Below are 18,454 nucleotides of genomic sequence, written 5' to 3' on the forward strand. Positions count from 1 at the left end.
GAAGTTAGTTTACATGAGGGCTTCTAGTCAGTCACTGGTTAAGTCTAGTAGAGTCTTGAGACATAGCGAACTACTTAGAGCACTTACACACATTGTTACAAAAAACGCGATTCTAAAAGCTTAGAGATCTCCAGTGAATACTAGAAAGGACTGCCCTTCTAGCATCCAGCCTGTTACTGGGTTTTCGTAACAAGTAGTCAGTATCCTTGTCCAATTATCCATTAAAATTCAGTATGGTTCAATAGTGCTTTAGGATTACAACTGGTAGGCTACTAACTAGAGAAATTAAAATTTAATAAATTTATTAAGTAGTAAGTTGTCTAGAGGTATATTATCAAATTAAATTAATTACAGCAATCAAAATAAAATCAATCTCTCGAGTTCAATATTATTATGCTGAAAGCACATATCACATTTATAATTCTTAAGTACCGTCAGGTACATTAACATTTAATAAGATATTACAAATATGTACAAGTGTGAGTATGCGTGTAAGTGCTCTTAAGTAGTTAGCTATGTCTCAAGACTCGAATAAGACTTAAACAAGTGACTGACAAAGTCCTCAAATAAACTAACTTCTTGACCGACTGGCAACCCGAACAGTCTGCTTGAACAACAAAGAATGCTAAGCCCAATAGCAATGCAATATCAAGCGACTGCGACACAGAATCAGGAACTGGGAAATAATATAACGACACTAAGTAGGGACCATCTGCAGATCCTCCACTAAAGTTACAAAACTCCCATAATACCGAATCTAAGTTCAGCATAGGAAAAACTGTGACTGTGACAATACACAGGAACCAGTACAAAATTAGGTCAGAAGCTATAGCTCGGGACCTGAGATGTTCAGAGTGTCTATGTGACACACAACCTCAGTACAACGTCGAAAATCACAAAGTCTTTACAATGTTCTGTGAACAAAGTTCTACAGAACTAACAAGAATAATGAGACAGACAATCTGTCCAACCACCAAGCGAGTCTCGAGCAGACTCAGACAGACAATGTCCAACCAGCAAGCGAGTCTCCAGCAGACTGACTACTTCACAAGAGGTGAGGACACCCCCCCTCGATCACGTGATAGCTACGTGGACAACTGCAGCTCAGAAGCCGGCAGTATAACGAGCGACAAGCGATAATTACAGTAGTTTGACAATCAAGCCTAACTGAGCACATTTTATGTACATCCTAACAACATAAGCTAAATAACAATATAACAGTCAAATAATAATATAAAGTCATACATTTACGATTTAGCTATTATCGCAAATATAAGCAATATAAAATTATATGAAAAGATAATATACATTACATATATACATAATAATCATTGTAACCCATTCAGGGGTTGCAACACCCCCCCCCCCAACACGACAGAGGGTCGCACTAGGAGTTGCATGAATGTCTATTACATTATTTCTGGTTATTCATGTCAATAAAATATTAATCCGAGTCTCTTGTGCCAAGCACTTCTACAATTTCACAGCGTCCGTCACTAGGATATGCCCCTAACTAGGGCAGTACACAGTATCGTATTTCTGCATACTCGTGGTTATATACATCAGTGTAGAGACAGGATAGCGCTGACAAGGAGGGCACGTTGAGGCTCGATCATAGTAGAGGAGACTGCATTCCACTCTTAAGTAGTGGTTGTGGAATGCGAGGCAGTATGAACATCTGAGTATGAAACAGCTTAAGGTGTGTAGTGAGGGGGGGGTCTGCGGCAGGACAGTGTTGCGTCACGCGCAGTACCATCTCCCACACCACACTACTCACTCAACACTCAGCTTGTCTCCTCCTCACACAACATTACTGTGAATATATAAATATAATAATTAGACATGACATGAGTATATATAGTTAATATGGGCTGGAGGGATTAAGTTACTTTACTGAATTTGACATAGCAAGTAACAAAACGTATTTGGGCATAAAATTACGTTAATTTAATGTAATTGATAATTATTAAGGACGTGACAGAGCGTCAGCAATTACATTACAATGACCACTTATGTGTTTTATACTAATAGAATAAGGTTGGATTCTGAGGGCCCTCCTCATGATCCTAGCATTTTTACTTTTCATAGTGTTTTTGTAGGTGAGTGGATTGTGGTCTGAAAAAGTTTATTTTAAATGGGGAAGTGCCCAAATACACGTCAAAATGTTCCAATGACACCACAAGAGCTAGAGCCTCTTTCTCAATAGTGGCATAATTTTTCTGGTGTCGTTTAAGCTTAGATGAATAGTAACATATAGGATGGAGAATATCAGTGGATGTTGACTGTTGGAGCAGCACAGCACCCACTGCATAGCCACTCGCATCTATATGTAAAAAGAAGGGAAGATTGAAATTAGGACTCTTCAACACTGGAGCAGAGGAAAGCAGCCGCTTCAACCTTTTGAACGAGTCTGAACAATCTCTAGTCCAGGTGAACTGAACTTTGCTACTAGTAAGCTCAGTAAGAGGAGCTGCAATCTGAGAAAAGTTTGGACAGAACCTGCGATAATATCCTGCCATACCCAGGAATCTCTGTACTCCTTTCCTATCCTGTGGCACTGGAAATTCAGAAATTGCACGAACCTTAGCCTCAATAGGAGCAACCTCACCTTGGCCGATACAAAAGCCTAGATAGGTAATCTTGGCTTGACCAAAACTACATTTAGCTAAGTTAACAGTGAAGTTGTAGTGCGCCAGTCTCTCAAACAATGCTCTGAGACGCGTCAAGTGCTGTTCCCACTCGTCACTGTACACCACTAAGTCGTCAAGGTAGGCTTCTACTCCTTCTAAGTTGTGGGTCAACTCGTTCATTATACGTTGGAATGAAGAAGCCGCGTTACATAGGCCGAAGGGGGTGACGAGGTAGTTAAACAATCCATCTTGAACAGTAAAAGCAGATATTTCTTGAGCACGTTCAGTAAGCGGGACTTGATAATAGCCTCGTAAGAGATCTAAACGGCTGACAAACTGGGCTCCTGACACACGGTCAATAAGGTCGTCAATGCGAGGTAGAGGATAACCATCAGGCAAGGTGACAGAGTTCACTTTCCTGTAATCAGTGCACATCCTGAAACTACCGTCAGGTTTAGGCACTAAAATACAGGGAGATGCCCATGGACTTTTACTGCGTTCAATAAGTCCGTGAGATAACAGAAAATCAACCTCTTCTCTCAATGCTTTATGCTTTGTTGGACTCATCCTATATGGTGATTGCTTAATGGGTGATGCTCCCTGTACATCAACGTCATGTACACCCAGAGTACAACGTTTAGGAACATCACCGAACAATTCAGGGAAATGCAAAATCATGTTTTTAATATCACCAGCTCTATCAATCCCAAGGTTACTAAGAAAATCGTCTAGTGACTGTAGAGTCACTGAATTTTCTAAACGAACCTCTATACCTCTAGAGATGTCAGGTAGACTGACGTTTTCTTCCTCTGTCCTAGGAAGAATAGAAGTAGTAGGTAGAGGACTAGCGTAGTATGCCTTGAGCTGGTTAACATGGTACACATGATTAGATTTCTTTTTCCCAGGCGTACGTACCAAATAATTTACGTCGCTAAGCTTTTTCACTACTTCCAGGGGACCATCATACCTGGCTTGTAGAGCATGACCTGGTACTAATTTCCGAGCCATCACCTTATCTCCTGCTTTAAAAGATCGAGAGACAGCACGCTTGTCATAATGTTGCTTCATTCTAGCTTGGGCTGAAACTAGGTTTTTCGAAGCTAGCTCTCTAGCGGCTGTCAAATGTTGCTGCATTAATGAAGGTGAAGTACTCAATGATGGATTTGATTTTCCTGTCCACACGTCTTTTTAACACTGCGAGAGGACCACGCACTTGGTGTCCGAATATTAGTTCAAACGGACTAAATCCGAGACTTTCTTGCTCACTTTCTCTCATAGCGAACAGAAGAAAAGGTATACCCTCATCCCAGTCTCTAGAAAAATGTTCACAATAAGCTCTCATCATGGACTTCAGTGTCTGATGAAATCTCTCTAGAGCCCCTTGTGACTGTGGATGATAACTGGTTGAAAGTACAGACTTTATTCTTAGGTGGGATAATGCTTCTCGAAAGATCTTAGAAGTGAAATTAGATCCCTGATCTGATTGTATCTCTCGTGGCAATCCAACCTGGGAGAAAAATTTCATCAACGCTCTCACAATAGCACGAGCATTAATTTTTCTCATAGGAATAGCTTCGGGATAGCGTGTTGCAGCGTCCATAATAGTAAATAAGTATTGGTTTCCTAGTTTGGTTCTAGGCAAAGGACCAACACAGTCAATAATAAGACGTGAGAATGGTTCACCATGCACGGTGATAGGAATGAGAGGCGCAGGTGGAGGTGTGTGTGCTGGCTTGCCTGTCACTTGACACACGTGGCAACGTCGCACATGATCAGCTACTGTTTCCTTCATCTTTGGCCAAGTAAAATGTTTTGCCAGTTTACCGAGTGTCTTCTTGACACCCAAATGTCCTCCTATGGGACTATTGTGAGCAAAATCAATGGCTTGTTCACGAAATGTAACTGGTAACACAACTAGATTCTTGACTGTGGTAGAAACACTATCAGCTGACAACTTACATGTATTTTTCTCCATCAAACCTCGCAAACTGTTCCTGAGAGATAGGACCAGTGGGTAATGGAGGAGTAGGGAAATTAACATGGTCTGGACGGTCCTTAGGTCGGACACTTGGTCCAGCCGTCTCTAGAGTGTCTAGATCTGGTCTAGGATAAGTAAATACAGGAGTATCATACACTGTACTAGTATTTTTTTTTTTATATTTTATTGAAAAACGCAATACATAGTTATACATGTAGACAATGTAATCAATGAAACGTATCCATTATATATAACAAAAGAAAACTCCACATTCCCTACCGTAGCACTAAACTTATACATAAGAACTAAACTAAAGACAGCCCACAGCTTCATATACAGGTGGGTTTATTACATCCAAAATTGCAGCCATAAACACAATATGCAATATAACCCAAAAAATGTCACAGGTATTGACATTTTACATAAAACTGTATGTACGAAGACATTCTCAATTATCCAAAAATTCTTTACACACTTATTATTGTTGTATATTAAACTTCATATCAAATACATAATACGTAACACCTCAATAATTACGAAACAAATAAAGGTTTGAAAATAATCTCCACACCTCACCACAGAAAAACTAAACACAGTACAATATAACAAATGATTCATCCCACCTCACTTCCATACACTACATTCGTCCCACCTCACTACCATACACTACATTCATCCCACCTCACTTCCATACACTACATTCATCACCACAAGCGAACTTACACAATCACGTATATTTAGTAATATTTTTCAAATATAATTTCCAGTTTTAAGTAACAAACTTCTTCTACTATATAATGAAATATACATAGTCATTACTATTAAACATTAACTTAAACAAGACTATATTCTTATTCTACAGACGGCAGCAGTTCTTGCCTCACCATCCTAACCCTACTTAACACATTGTACATCAACACATCCTTATATACCCATCACTCGTCAATAATATTCATTGAACTTCACCGAATACCAATATACAACCCATACTGAGTACATGAAATTCTCTTACATACTGCTATATACACTTTATGTATGATAAAAATCACACACATTACATTATCTCATTATTAGCAGTACATTTGGTACACAGACATATTTATCACGCCCTCATGTCCGTTGCTTAATACAACCACCAATCCTGATAATACATCACAACATATGCCAAATTTAACTGATCCATAACATACATCAGTATACCATTCTGAGTATGACCGTATACTTTTCACATGCACACAAATATTGCTCATTTCCATATCATAAAAATCTTAACTTTTCCCTTACAAACCACCACAAACTTACTTAAAACACACTCCACAACTACGCTGCCATTTCACACCATATCACGGAACTCTTCATACATTCCCAAATTCTGAGACGAGCCCGATGCAACCCCTGAAAATCCAAACACATCCCCCCCCCTTTTTTTTTTTTTTTCTTTCCCTTACTCCGCCAACAAACCTCTGACATTCATACTTCGATATCCTTCAGGAAAAACCCTTTCCCATCTACTTCCATATATCCCCCTATTACGACTAAGTGTTTTGTACATTGTTGCAGCCAATACCTTCTTTCGCACCATCCAATCCCCATTACCCCTCATGGCCCATGATACGAAAACAAAATCAGTTATGATGTACACCAAAGCACGCTGCACACACTCTTCCACACCTCCCACATCTAAACTCAATGCCCTTAATACCGATATCCCTCCCCCACCCACCCTCCTCAAAATCCCACCCATCCACTCCCGTATACACTCCAAATTTTTACAAAAATATACTACATGAAAAGCTGTCTCCCTATCCCCACACACCCTACATACGTCCTCCACCATCAACCCTCTCTCCCGAAGCACCACACCAGACGGCAATATTCCATGAAGGAAACGAAACATTACCTCTCTCACTCTTGGTCTGATGCGCACCAACCGCAACCTTACCCAAATGTCTCCCCATGCATACATTGGGTATATGCCCTCAACATTTGCAATCACCCTCACCCCTACAGCACGCTCCAGAACACCTACCCGTATCCTAGACGGATCTCTAACATACAATAAAGCTCGCAGCACATCCTCACACTCTCTCATCTCTGATCCTACCCACCACCTTCGTGCCTCCTCATATAATGCTTGCACACCCTTCCCCACACGACCGTCCACTCGGATAAACCCCCTCTTCAAATATATACACTTAACCCTTAATCTTATATCTATTAAACCCAATCCACCTTTGTCGACCGGTAGCATAACAACACTTCTACCCAACCAATCACACCCAGAACCCCATATATATCGAAAAACCTTTTTTACCATTCTAGTTATGTCCGGTCCTGCCAACGGATATACTGCTGCCACATGCCAGACCATACTATATAACATCACATTCACCACTATTACACGTTGATGTATCGTCAAATGCAAGGGTCTCAAAACATTTAACCTACCCACCAACCTATCCACTGCCCTCCCAGAATTAAGCATCCGTGCCTCCCCGGCATTCCCCATATAAATTATCCCACACACCTTTAGTCTATCCACCACACACCAACGCACAGCTGTTTCCCATCGCGCCCTCCCTACCCAATTCCCTAAGACCAATAATTTCGATTTCTCCACATTCACTTTTAAACCTGTAACACCTTCAAAACCACCAATTACATCCTCCACCTCATGTAAACTTTCCTCCCTGCTCATTAGAATTGTTGTATCATCCACATACCCTATTATTCCCATCCCACCATTCTCCACACCACGTACCACCCCTAAACATCGCCCCACAGCCCTATAAAAAGGGTCCTGTATACAAGCAAACAACAGTTGAGACAGAGGACAACCCTGCCTTATGCCTCTACCCATTGAAACCCACTCACCCAATTTCCCATTCACCTGCACACGTACACCTACCCTATTATACAAAGTCTCAATCCAACGTACCATCTCTTCCCCAAAACCCTGCCTCCGTAAGATATGCCACAGTGCCTTTCGTTCTACGCAATCATACGCAGCCTGCCAATCCAATGCTAAGACACCTCCCCCCCTTTCATTCTCCCCCTCCATACTTTCCACAAAATCTTTTATTATTCCATGTCCCTCATACATCGTCCTTCCAGGCACCCCATACTGACCTCTCGCAACAACTCTATCTATCACGCACTTCAGCCTGTTCCCCAAGATTTTTGCGAATATCTTATAATCAGCACATAACAACGACAACGCCCTGTAGTTCTGCACTGTAGTAGGGCCTTCCCCTTTTGGAATCAATACTACTACTGCAGTACGCTGCAACTCGCCCATCCTCCCCTCACTTTTCATCACATTCATCAGGTTCACTAAAAAATCCTTCAACACACTCCAATTCTTCACATAGAATTCACAAGGTAACCCATCTATACCTGGTGCTTTACCTCTCGCCATATTCTCCAAAGCTCTCCACACCTCCCCCTCTTCAATATCCCCACCCAATGCCATACGATCACTTCCACTCAGCACACAAGATACATTCTCTCCCAATCTCTCTAAATCCTCACCGTTCACTCCTACACTCCTCAAATATTTTCCAAACCAACTATCCATAAAACCACTCATACCCTCAGTAGTTCTCAACTCCTGACCCTTCGTATACCCACCTAAGTCCTCGTGTACTACCAGCTTATCAATTTCCATTGCCAACCTGCGTCTCCGCTGACCCCGTAACACACAGGCTGACGGCCTGTCACCCCAAATCGCCTCCTCTAACCCACCTTGCACCCTCGCCTCATCAAATCTCTCATTGTGCATATCCCTTATCTGCCACTTTAATGCTTCAATTTCCTCCATTGGATACACACCTGTCACAGCACCCCTCTGATAACAACCCTGCAACCGCCCCTCTAAATACTGTTGAAGCCCAAATGTCATCCATGCCTCATTCTTTCCCCTTCGCACATAGTATTGCCTGATCCTCGTCTTTGCAACCCCATCCCACCACCCCAATAAATCGCTTGCACTCTTACCCCCACCCCATAAGTCCTCCCACAAACTTTCAAAATCCCCTCCCTCCACCCCCTCACCCAGTAGTCGTACATTCAGCTTCCAGTACCCCAAATATCTCTTAGGCAAACCGTCCCAATTTAAATCAGCATAAACCGCCCTATGATCTGAATAAACGACATTCACCGTCTGCACCCGCGTCACCCTCACTCCCCTTGTCACATACAACCTATCTAATCGTGCAGCATATCCCTTTCTATGAAAAGTGTGCTCTATCTCGCAATCCCCTCCATCAACTATATCCCTCAATCCCACACCTCTCAATAGATCCCCTAAACCTGCCAAAAAACACCCTGCCCCTCTCGGTTCCACATCCTTCCTGCGCACCACACAGTTCCAGTCGCCACCAACTATTGTCACTGACGGTAATGACCGCAAATAATATACCAATACGTTATTCACAAATTCATTCTTTACCCTTACATCATTCTCAGCCGGCACATACACACAAATGACTGCCATCCGCTCACCTCTCCACCACCCATCTATTCTTAACACACGACCCCCCCCCCCCCTTCACTCCTAAGAACAACAAACGGGCTCGTCTCTCGGATCAGGATTCCCACCCCTCCCTTCATTCGCTCCGAATACATCACAAACACTCTGTACCCATCCACCTCCAATTCCTTTCCCAGCTTGAAATTATGTTCCTGCACAAAAACAATGTCTATAGCATAACGTCTTAAAAATCCCTTTACCCACAGACGCTTCTCACTCGCACACAATCCATTAATATTCACTGTCATGCACCGGAAACCTACTTATGTGATTTCACCCTCTGCCCCTTTTCACCTTTCACTGACACGCTTTCAGTGTGTCTGCTTCGTCCACTTTTCTCTCCACTGCCCACTGGTGGCTTCCCCTTATCCAACACCTGACCAGGCGTACCTTTAGTGCTCTCACGCACCACATCAACCCATGGCTTTTTCCCCGGTCTCTGTGCCGGGGTCAAAACATCATCAGAGTCAGAATATGTCGCCGCCCTCTTACGGTTGACACACTCTGCATCCATTTCCAACTCACTGGATGCCTCCCTGTGAATCTCAGCAGTCACCTCAATCACTTCCACCACTCCTGGCGAGTCATCTGCCATGTTCGCCAATCTTCCAAGTTGCTCATCTTCAATCTGAACATTACTCCTCACCATACTCAAGTTATCCTCAGCAACCTGCTTCTCAAAGGATTTTTCCTGCACGTTCACCAGTAGGCCTTCCTCTACCCGCACGTCACCAATCTGCACAGTCTTCCCGTTCTCCATGGCAGATGCCTCACTTCCCACCAACTGTGACAGTGATGGGCTGGTACCCACCAGTGGCAGCTCACGCTCCACTTCCTCACTCCAGGAAGTGCCACTTCTATGTACAGGTGCCTCATCAGCATGACCCACCTCTGGTTCTGGCTCTTTCACCATCTCACTACCTAGGTCCTTTCTCCGCTGCCATCTCCCACACTGGGCCGCCATATGGTCATATGCACCACATAACCTACACGTCTTCTGCTGCCCAGCGTAGTACACCATTACCTGTGTCCTAAATGCGTCCAGTATGACGTAAGACGGGATGGCATGCCTCAACTCCTTGATCGTGAAAGTACCATCCGGCAAACCGGCATACGCCCCATCCGTCCATTTACCAGCCATAGCCAGGTGTACAGGTCCATACTGTTCAAATACATACCGCAGATCATTCTCGTCCGCCTCAAATGGCACATTTCGGATTTTCACCCATGTGTAATGCTTAGACACGTCGATTAGGCGAACACGTATCGCTGAATTAACATCCACGCTCCTGTCCTGGTACTTGTCAACCAGCCGTTCATACACTCCAGCTGAACTCAGCTTGACGAAAATACGATAGGCACCATTTAGTGCCACACCATACAGTTCTTGATCCGCAACACCATAGGTGTCACGGATAATTTGCGGTAAAAGCACTTGTGCAGACTGAGGCGTTATTGCACCACGCAATAATTCAATGCACACCGTGTGCAAACGCCTTCTCACAGACTGCGCCATGTTGTGAAAATATGTCTCCTCCAATGGCCAGCAGAGGGCAGTAGTCACACGTCTGCACTCTGCGCAGGTCAAGCGGCGAATGTAAACTGTACTAGTATTAGGCTGTGTCATCCAACCAGCTACACTCTGTGCTATAGTGTCAGTGAGGCGGGAAGGTGTGAGCGAGAACTGAGCTACACTAGGCTCAGACACGAGGCTCACTTCTGCCTTAGTTGCTCTTTCTTCAACTTCTAATAGAGTCATACTTCCTAATCGTGACACTAGGCTTTCTAAATCTGAATCATAATCAGACATCTCTGTATGAGCAGGAAACAATATATCTTTAATTAACGCTCTGACAGTTTTTGCGGTGTAATTCCTGTTATACGTCACACCGAGATACTTGGCTACTTGCCAACACGTCTGAAGTTTTAATGTAGTTAACTCAGACAAAGTCAGAGTATCAATTAACTGTTTCACTTTAGCATACATCACGAAAATAATTGTACTACGAGAGAGTGATTATGGGAAACTATAATCCTAATAGGAATTTTAGTGTTGGATGTCTTAGAGCTAGAGCTCATAAACAGTATTTCCATCTCCTTGGATCAAGAGACTCAGTCAGGTACATACATCCACCTGGTATGTTGTACAAGACTAAACTCAAAGTCTTCAGATTAGGAAAGTACTCTAAGTGTTTGATCATAGAAGTACTAGTATGTCAAACTGGACAATTTCTCCAACACCTTGGATCAAGAGCATCCCGGACAGTTTCTCCAACACCTTGGATCAAGAGCCTCCCGGACAGGCCCCCATTTGTTACAAAAAACGCGATTCTAAAAGCTTAGAGATCTCCAGTGAATACTAGAAAGGACTGCCCTTCTAGCATCCAGCCTGTTACTGGGTTTTCGTAACAAGTAGTCAGTATCCTTGTCCAATTATCCATTAAAATTCAGTATGGTTCAATAGTGCTTTAGGATTACAACTGGTAGGCTACTAACTAGAGAAATTAAAATTTAATAAATTTATTAAGTAGTAAGTTGTCTAGAGGTATATTATCAAATTAAATTAATTACAGCAATCAAAATAAAATCAATCTCTCGAGTTCAATATTATTATGCTGAAAGCACATATCACATTTATAATTCTTAAGTACCGTCAGGTACATTAACATTTAATAAGATATTACAAATATGTACAAGTGTGAGTATGCGTGTAAGTGCTCTTAAGTAGTTAGCTATGTCTCAAGACTCGAATAAGACTTAAACAAGTGACTGACAAAGTCCTCAAATAAACTAACTTCTTGACCGACTGGCAACCCGAACAGTCTGCTTGAACAACAAAGAATGCTAAGCCCAATAGCAATGCAATATCAAGCGACTGCGACACAGAATCAGGAACTGGGAAATAATATAACGACACTAAGTAGGGACCATCTGCAGATCCTCCACTAAAGTTACAAAACTCCCATAATACCGAATCTAAGTTCAGCATAGGAAAAACTGTGACTGTGACAATACACAGGAACCAGTACAAAATTAGGTCAGAAGCTATAGCTCGGGACCTGAGATGTTCAGAGTGTCTATGTGACACACAACCTCAGTACAACGTCGAAAATCACAAAGTCTTTACAATGTTCTGTGAACAAAGTTCTACAGAACTAACAAGAATAATGAGACAGACAATCTGTCCAACCACCAAGCGAGTCTCGAGCAGACTCAGACAGACAATGTCCAACCAGCAAGCGAGTCTCCAGCAGACTGACTACTTCACAAGAGGTGAGGACACCCCCCCTCGATCACGTGATAGCTACGTGGACAACTGCAGCTCAGAAGCCGGCAGTATAACGAGCGACAAGCGATAATTACAGTAGTTTGACAATCAAGCCTAACTGAGCACATTTTATATACATCCTAACAACATAAGCTAAATAACAATATAACAGTCAAATAATAATATAAAGTCATACATTTACGATTTAGCTATTATCGCAAATATAAGCAATATAAAATTATATGAAAAGATAATATACATTACATATATACATAATAATCATTGTAACCCATTCAGGGGTTGCAACACACATGCACACAAACTTGCTTGTATATATTTGTATTATGTTGTCAAATGCTAATAATGTACCAGACGGTACTTATAAGCCATAAAGATGTGATATGTACCTTCAGCACAATACTACTGTACACGAGAGAAGTGATTATTATTATTTTGTTTATATTAATTTAATTTGATAATATACACCTAGACAACTTTATTAATAAACTTATTAAAATGTTAATTTCTTTAGTTAGTAGCCTACCAGTTGTAATCCTGAAGCACTACTGAATCTTACTGAATTCTAATGGATAATTGGACAAGGATACTAACTACTTGTTACGAAAACCCAGTAACAGGCTGGATGCTAGAAAGGCAGTCCTTTCTAGTATTCACTGGAGATCTCTATGCTTATTAGAAATCGCGTTTTTTGTAACATTTCCTGACACGGGTCTTGGCCACATGATAACCCGAAGTGTTTCCTGACACGGGTCTTGGCCACATGATAACCCGAAGTGTTTCCTGACACGGGTCTTGGCCACATGACAACCCGAAGTGTTTCCTGACACGGATCTTGGTCACATGATGACCCGCCACTGGAGATTTGGGTCATACAACTTGTTTGCTTGTCAACCCCTTTAAAAATTAAGGATATAATTATAACCATTATGTGTAAGACTGAGTTGTGTTTACGTGGCCTTAAAAACCCTTTCTTGGAGTATAGCTTATTATTCTTTTGTATGAAACTTATTCTGTACTTAACATATAGTGCTATAGGCACTTCACTACACCAGGCCTCCCGGTGGATCAGGGCCTGATCAACCAGGCTGTTACTGCTGACTGTATGCAGTCCAACGTACGAACCACAGCCCGGCTGATCCGGCACTGACTTTAGGTATCTGTCCAGCTCTCTCTTGAAGACAGCCAAGGGCTTATTGGTAATTCCCCTAATGCTTGGTGGGAGGCTGTGGAAAAGTCTTGGGCCTCGGACACTTATGGTGTTTTCTCTTAGTGTACCAATGGCGCCCCTACTTTTAATTGGGGTCATTTTGCATCGCCTGCCCAGTCTTTTACTTTCGTAGGGAGTGATTTCTGTGTGCAGATTAGGGATCATTCCTTCCAGGAGTTTCCAAGTGTAGATTATGATATATATCTCCTGCGTTCCAGCGAGTACAAGTCAAGTGCTTCCAAGCGTTCACAGTAGTTAAGATGCTTGACAGAACCTATACGTGCAGTAAAGGATCTCTGTACATTCTCTAGATCTGCGATTTCACCTGCTTTGAACGGGTATGTTAATGTACAGCAATATTCCAGCCTAGAGAGAACAAGCGATTTGAAAAGGATCATCATTGGCTTGGCATCTCTCGTTTTGAACGTTCTCATTATCCATCCTATTTTTTTTTTTTTTTTGCAATTGTGATCGTGGCACTGTCGTGATTCTTGAAAGTGAGATCCTCAGACATTACTACTCCCAGGTCCCTTACATTATTTTTCCGCTCTATTGTATGGCCGGAGTCAGTAGTATACTCTGTTCTAGTTATTATCTCCTCCAGTTTTCCATAACGGAGTAGTTGGAATTTGTCCTCATTGAACATCATGTTGTTTACCGTTGCCCACTGGAAAACTTTGTTTATATCTTCTTGGAGGTTAACCGCGTCCTCAGCAGATGACAGCCTCATGCAGATCCTAGTATCGTCTGCAAAGGATGATATGGTGCTGTGGATTACATCTCTGTCTATATCTAATATGAGGATGAGGAACAGGATGGGGGGGCAAGTACTGTGCCTTGTGGAACAGAGCTCTTCACTATGGTAGCCTCCGATTTAGCTCTGTTGACCACTACTCTTTGTGTTCGAGTGGTTAGGAAGTTAAAGATCCATCTCCCCACTTTCCCAGTTATTCCTTTAGCACGCATTTTATGGACTATTACGCCATGATCGCATTTGTCAAATGCTTTTGCAAAGTCTGTGTATATTACATCTGCATTCTGATTTTCTTCCAGTGCACCCAAGGCCATATCATAGTGAACAAGTAGTTATGAGAGGCAGGAGCGACCTGCTCTGAACCCATGTTGCCCTGGATTGTGCAGTTTTTGGGAATCCAGGTGATTTGCAATCCTGCTTCCTAGCACTCTTTCAAAGATTTTTATGATGTGGGACGTTAGAGCTATTGGTCTATAGTTCTTAGTTAATGCTTTGCTGCCACCTTTATGAAGTGGGGCTATATTCGTTGTTTTAAGTGACTATGGAATTTCACCCATGTCCAAGCTCCTCCTCCATAGTGTACTTAGGGCACGCGAGAGGCGTTTCTTGCAGTTCTTAATGAACACAGAGTTCCACGAGTCTGGGCCCGGGGCTGACTGTATGGGCATGTTGTCAATGGCTTTTTCAAAGTCTATTGGAGTTAGGGTAATGTCGGAAATCTGGCATACATTTATGGAGTTTTGAGGCTTATTCATGAAGAAGTCATTTGGGTCGTCGATCCTCAGACTAATTAGTGGCTCACTAAACACAGACTCGTACTGGGATTTCAATATTTCACTCATTTCCTTGTTGTCATCTGTGTAAGTCCCATCCTGTCTGAGTAAGGGCCCGGTACTAGATGTGGTATTTGCCTTGTTTTTGGCATATGAAAAGAAATATTTCAAATTTCTTTCAATTGCAATTAAGCTCCTCGTCTCTCCTGATTCCTGTAAGAGTTCTTTAACTTAAGTTCGATAGTTTCCACTTCCCTGGTCAGCGCCTCCTTCCGTGTATCAGATATTCTAGCGTTCCTGAGGAGCTCAGTGATTCTTCGTCGTCTTCTGAAGAGGGAGCGTCTTTCTCCAGTTTACTCCTGCTCTTCTTAGGGGAATATGCCTAAAACATGCTTCAGCTGCCATGAAGTTGATACTTTCAAGGCACTGGTTTGGATCCATGTTATTTAAGATATCTTCCCAACATGTTTCATTTAAGACATGGCTTTCCTGGTCCCAGTTGATGTTCTTGTTGTTGAAGTTGTATTTTGTGAAGACACCTTCACAAGCACATACATTTTGCTGATCAGGACCCCTGTGCATGGAAGTCTGACTTCGATTAGATTGTGATTGGAATTAGTTGTTTTTGATATTATGTCTCTTGCCAGGTCCGCATTATTTGTGAAGATAAGATCAAGTGTGTTTTCTAGTCTTGTTGGCTACACTATCTGCTAGCTTTAATTTGTGTTTATCGCAGAGACTTAGCTCGTGTGTGTGTGACCTTTCATCTGCGCTACCTCCGGGGATTGTTTCTGCTATAACCTTATTCGCTACATTCTTCCATTTTGTATGCCTTAGGTTGAAATCACCAAGCAATAAGATGTCTAGGGATGGAGGTGGAGGCTTTCCAGACAGTAATCAATTTTCAGTAGCTGTTCCTTGAACTGTTGGGAGGTTGCATCTGGTGGCTTATATACAACCACGATGACTAGGTTTTGGCTCTCGATCTTTATTGATAAAACTTCAACTACATTATTTGTGGTGTTCAGCAACTCTGTGCAGATTAGAAACTCTTTGACATACAGGCCAACCCCTTTCCCCCTTGTTGCCTGTTCTTTCTGTAGCATCTAAAAAGATTGTACCCACTTATCCATATTTCACTATCAAAGTGATCTTTTGTGCGAGTCTCTGTGAAGGCTGCAAACATTACGCTGGACTCCTCTAGAAGTCCACTGATAAAAGGTGTTTTCTTGTTGGTGGATGGCTTAGGCCCTGTATATTAGCAAATATGAACGAGGTTGTATTCTCTGTTTGCTGGGGGGATTTTGTTATTGGCATCAGTAGTTGTAGTTCTGGAGAGCCATGAGTGGCCACTGGCCCAATTCAACAAGGCTCCAAGGTGGACTATTTTTTTTTTTATCACCTTCCATTTTCTTTTTCCATTTCCTGCCACTAGAAAATCACCTGGAGTTGGGTTGTCCTAGCTACTATTGTTTGTCTTGTGGGGTCTGTGCCTCCTGGTCCCTTTTAGATGGTATGCAGGGCAGTTGATGTTGTACCACTGCTTCTGGAGGACCGAGGAGTGACACATTTTTGGGTGAAAGAAAGTACAGGAAGAAGAACGACACACTCCTTTAGACATGAGGTCACTACATTTTTTGGGATGCTCTTATGAATGTGTGTCATCTAGTATGTTTTTATGATGTTTACTCATAAGTGTGTATGTGTATGTGTGTTCAGATTGACTCGACTTAGAATGTGACTGACAGTAACAAGTCCCTAAATAAGGTAATTTCTGCACCATATTTTTTAATGCAGTGATGAGCCATTCGCCAAACAGCAGTAATGCTCGAAGGAGCAATGAACAGCACAGTGATAGCCAAGGAGACTAAAACCATCCTAACTGTGGACCTCCATGAAACAGCGTAAAACTCCATTACTGAAACTGAGCGCAGAAATTCGAAATTCACGACTTTGACTGTGCATATTATAAAAAGAAGAGTTAAACCTACAAGGGAGACAGTGCATAGATACCATGACAATGTAGATCAAGAGATGAACTTGGGATCAGAGATATAGAGAGTGCCTCACGACACACGAAACCTCTGAAAATGCCACATAATACTATGTCTACATAATTTTCTGTGCACACTGCTGCATATAGTTAAGGCATGTATGTCCCAGCTCAACAATGGAGACAAACTCTAACAAAACAGAATATAAATAACGTTCTGCCATAGCAGAGATAAGGAGGTGTTTCCTTTGGGAAGAGTAGAGAGAGAGAGAGAGAGAGAGAGAGAGAGAGAGAGAGAGAGAGAGAGAGGCAAGCAGGCCAGCCCAGCAAACAGTTTTTTTTTACCCAGGGTTTGACAAGGTTAGGTTAAGGATCCCTAACTATACTGACAAGCCATTTACAAGTTAAGGATTCCTAACTTTATTGACAAACTAAGAGCTGTTACCTACATCAGCTCATTTGAAAGCATTTTTATTGTTATGAAACATACAAGTATGTTTGTTATGAAACGTACAAGTATTTTTGTGATGAAATATACAAGTATTGAACAGGATGAAGTTGGAGCCATCTGTGGGCCAGCTGTGAGCCATCTGTGGGACAGCATTTTCATTTGATCAACTGACTTTATCTCCTTGACATCATAATGCTGTACTAATGTGTTCCATACTCGAGTCATCCTGAGAATAAATGATCTCAGATGAAGTGATGTTCTGGAGAAAGATAACCAGAGTGAAGTTGCTGCTTTCTGCCCGTCTTGTTGTATAGAAACTTGCTTCTTGTTGTCCTCGAAGTGGAGTCAAATGTGGTACTTTGACAATATTGGCCTTGTACATAACAGTAAGGCCACCCACATCCCTTCTGTGTTGAAGGCTCTGCTGAATTGATAGATATATCCAGGATGGGTCCAGGCGAGAGATGAGATGGCTTGCTCTGTTCTCTACTCTGTCAAGCAGTTGCAGATAAGAGGGGGGGGGCAGGCAAACCAAGAAAGTGGAGCATACTCGAGGTGTGAGCTTTCTTGTGCCTCATAAAGAATTTTGCAACCCCTACTGTCAAACAGATGCGAGATACGGCGAAGTGCTGTAAGCTTCCTGGCTGCCTTGTGTGCAAGATTTACAACATGGTTCTTCATTGTCAGTTTGCAGTGAAATTTCACCCCAAGGATATCAACTTCTACCCCTGGTACCAGCACCCTCCCATTCATACTGCTGCACCGGCATTACCACTATAGTGCCTAGAGATCATTATTTGTGTTTTCTCAGGTGCATATGTTATTTGCCATCGGTTTCCCTGCCTGCA

The sequence above is a fragment of the Cherax quadricarinatus genome, chromosome 50, assembly GCF_038502225.1.
Source record: "Cherax quadricarinatus isolate ZL_2023a chromosome 50, ASM3850222v1, whole genome shotgun sequence".
NCBI lineage: Eukaryota > Metazoa > Arthropoda > Malacostraca > Decapoda > Parastacidae > Cherax > Cherax quadricarinatus.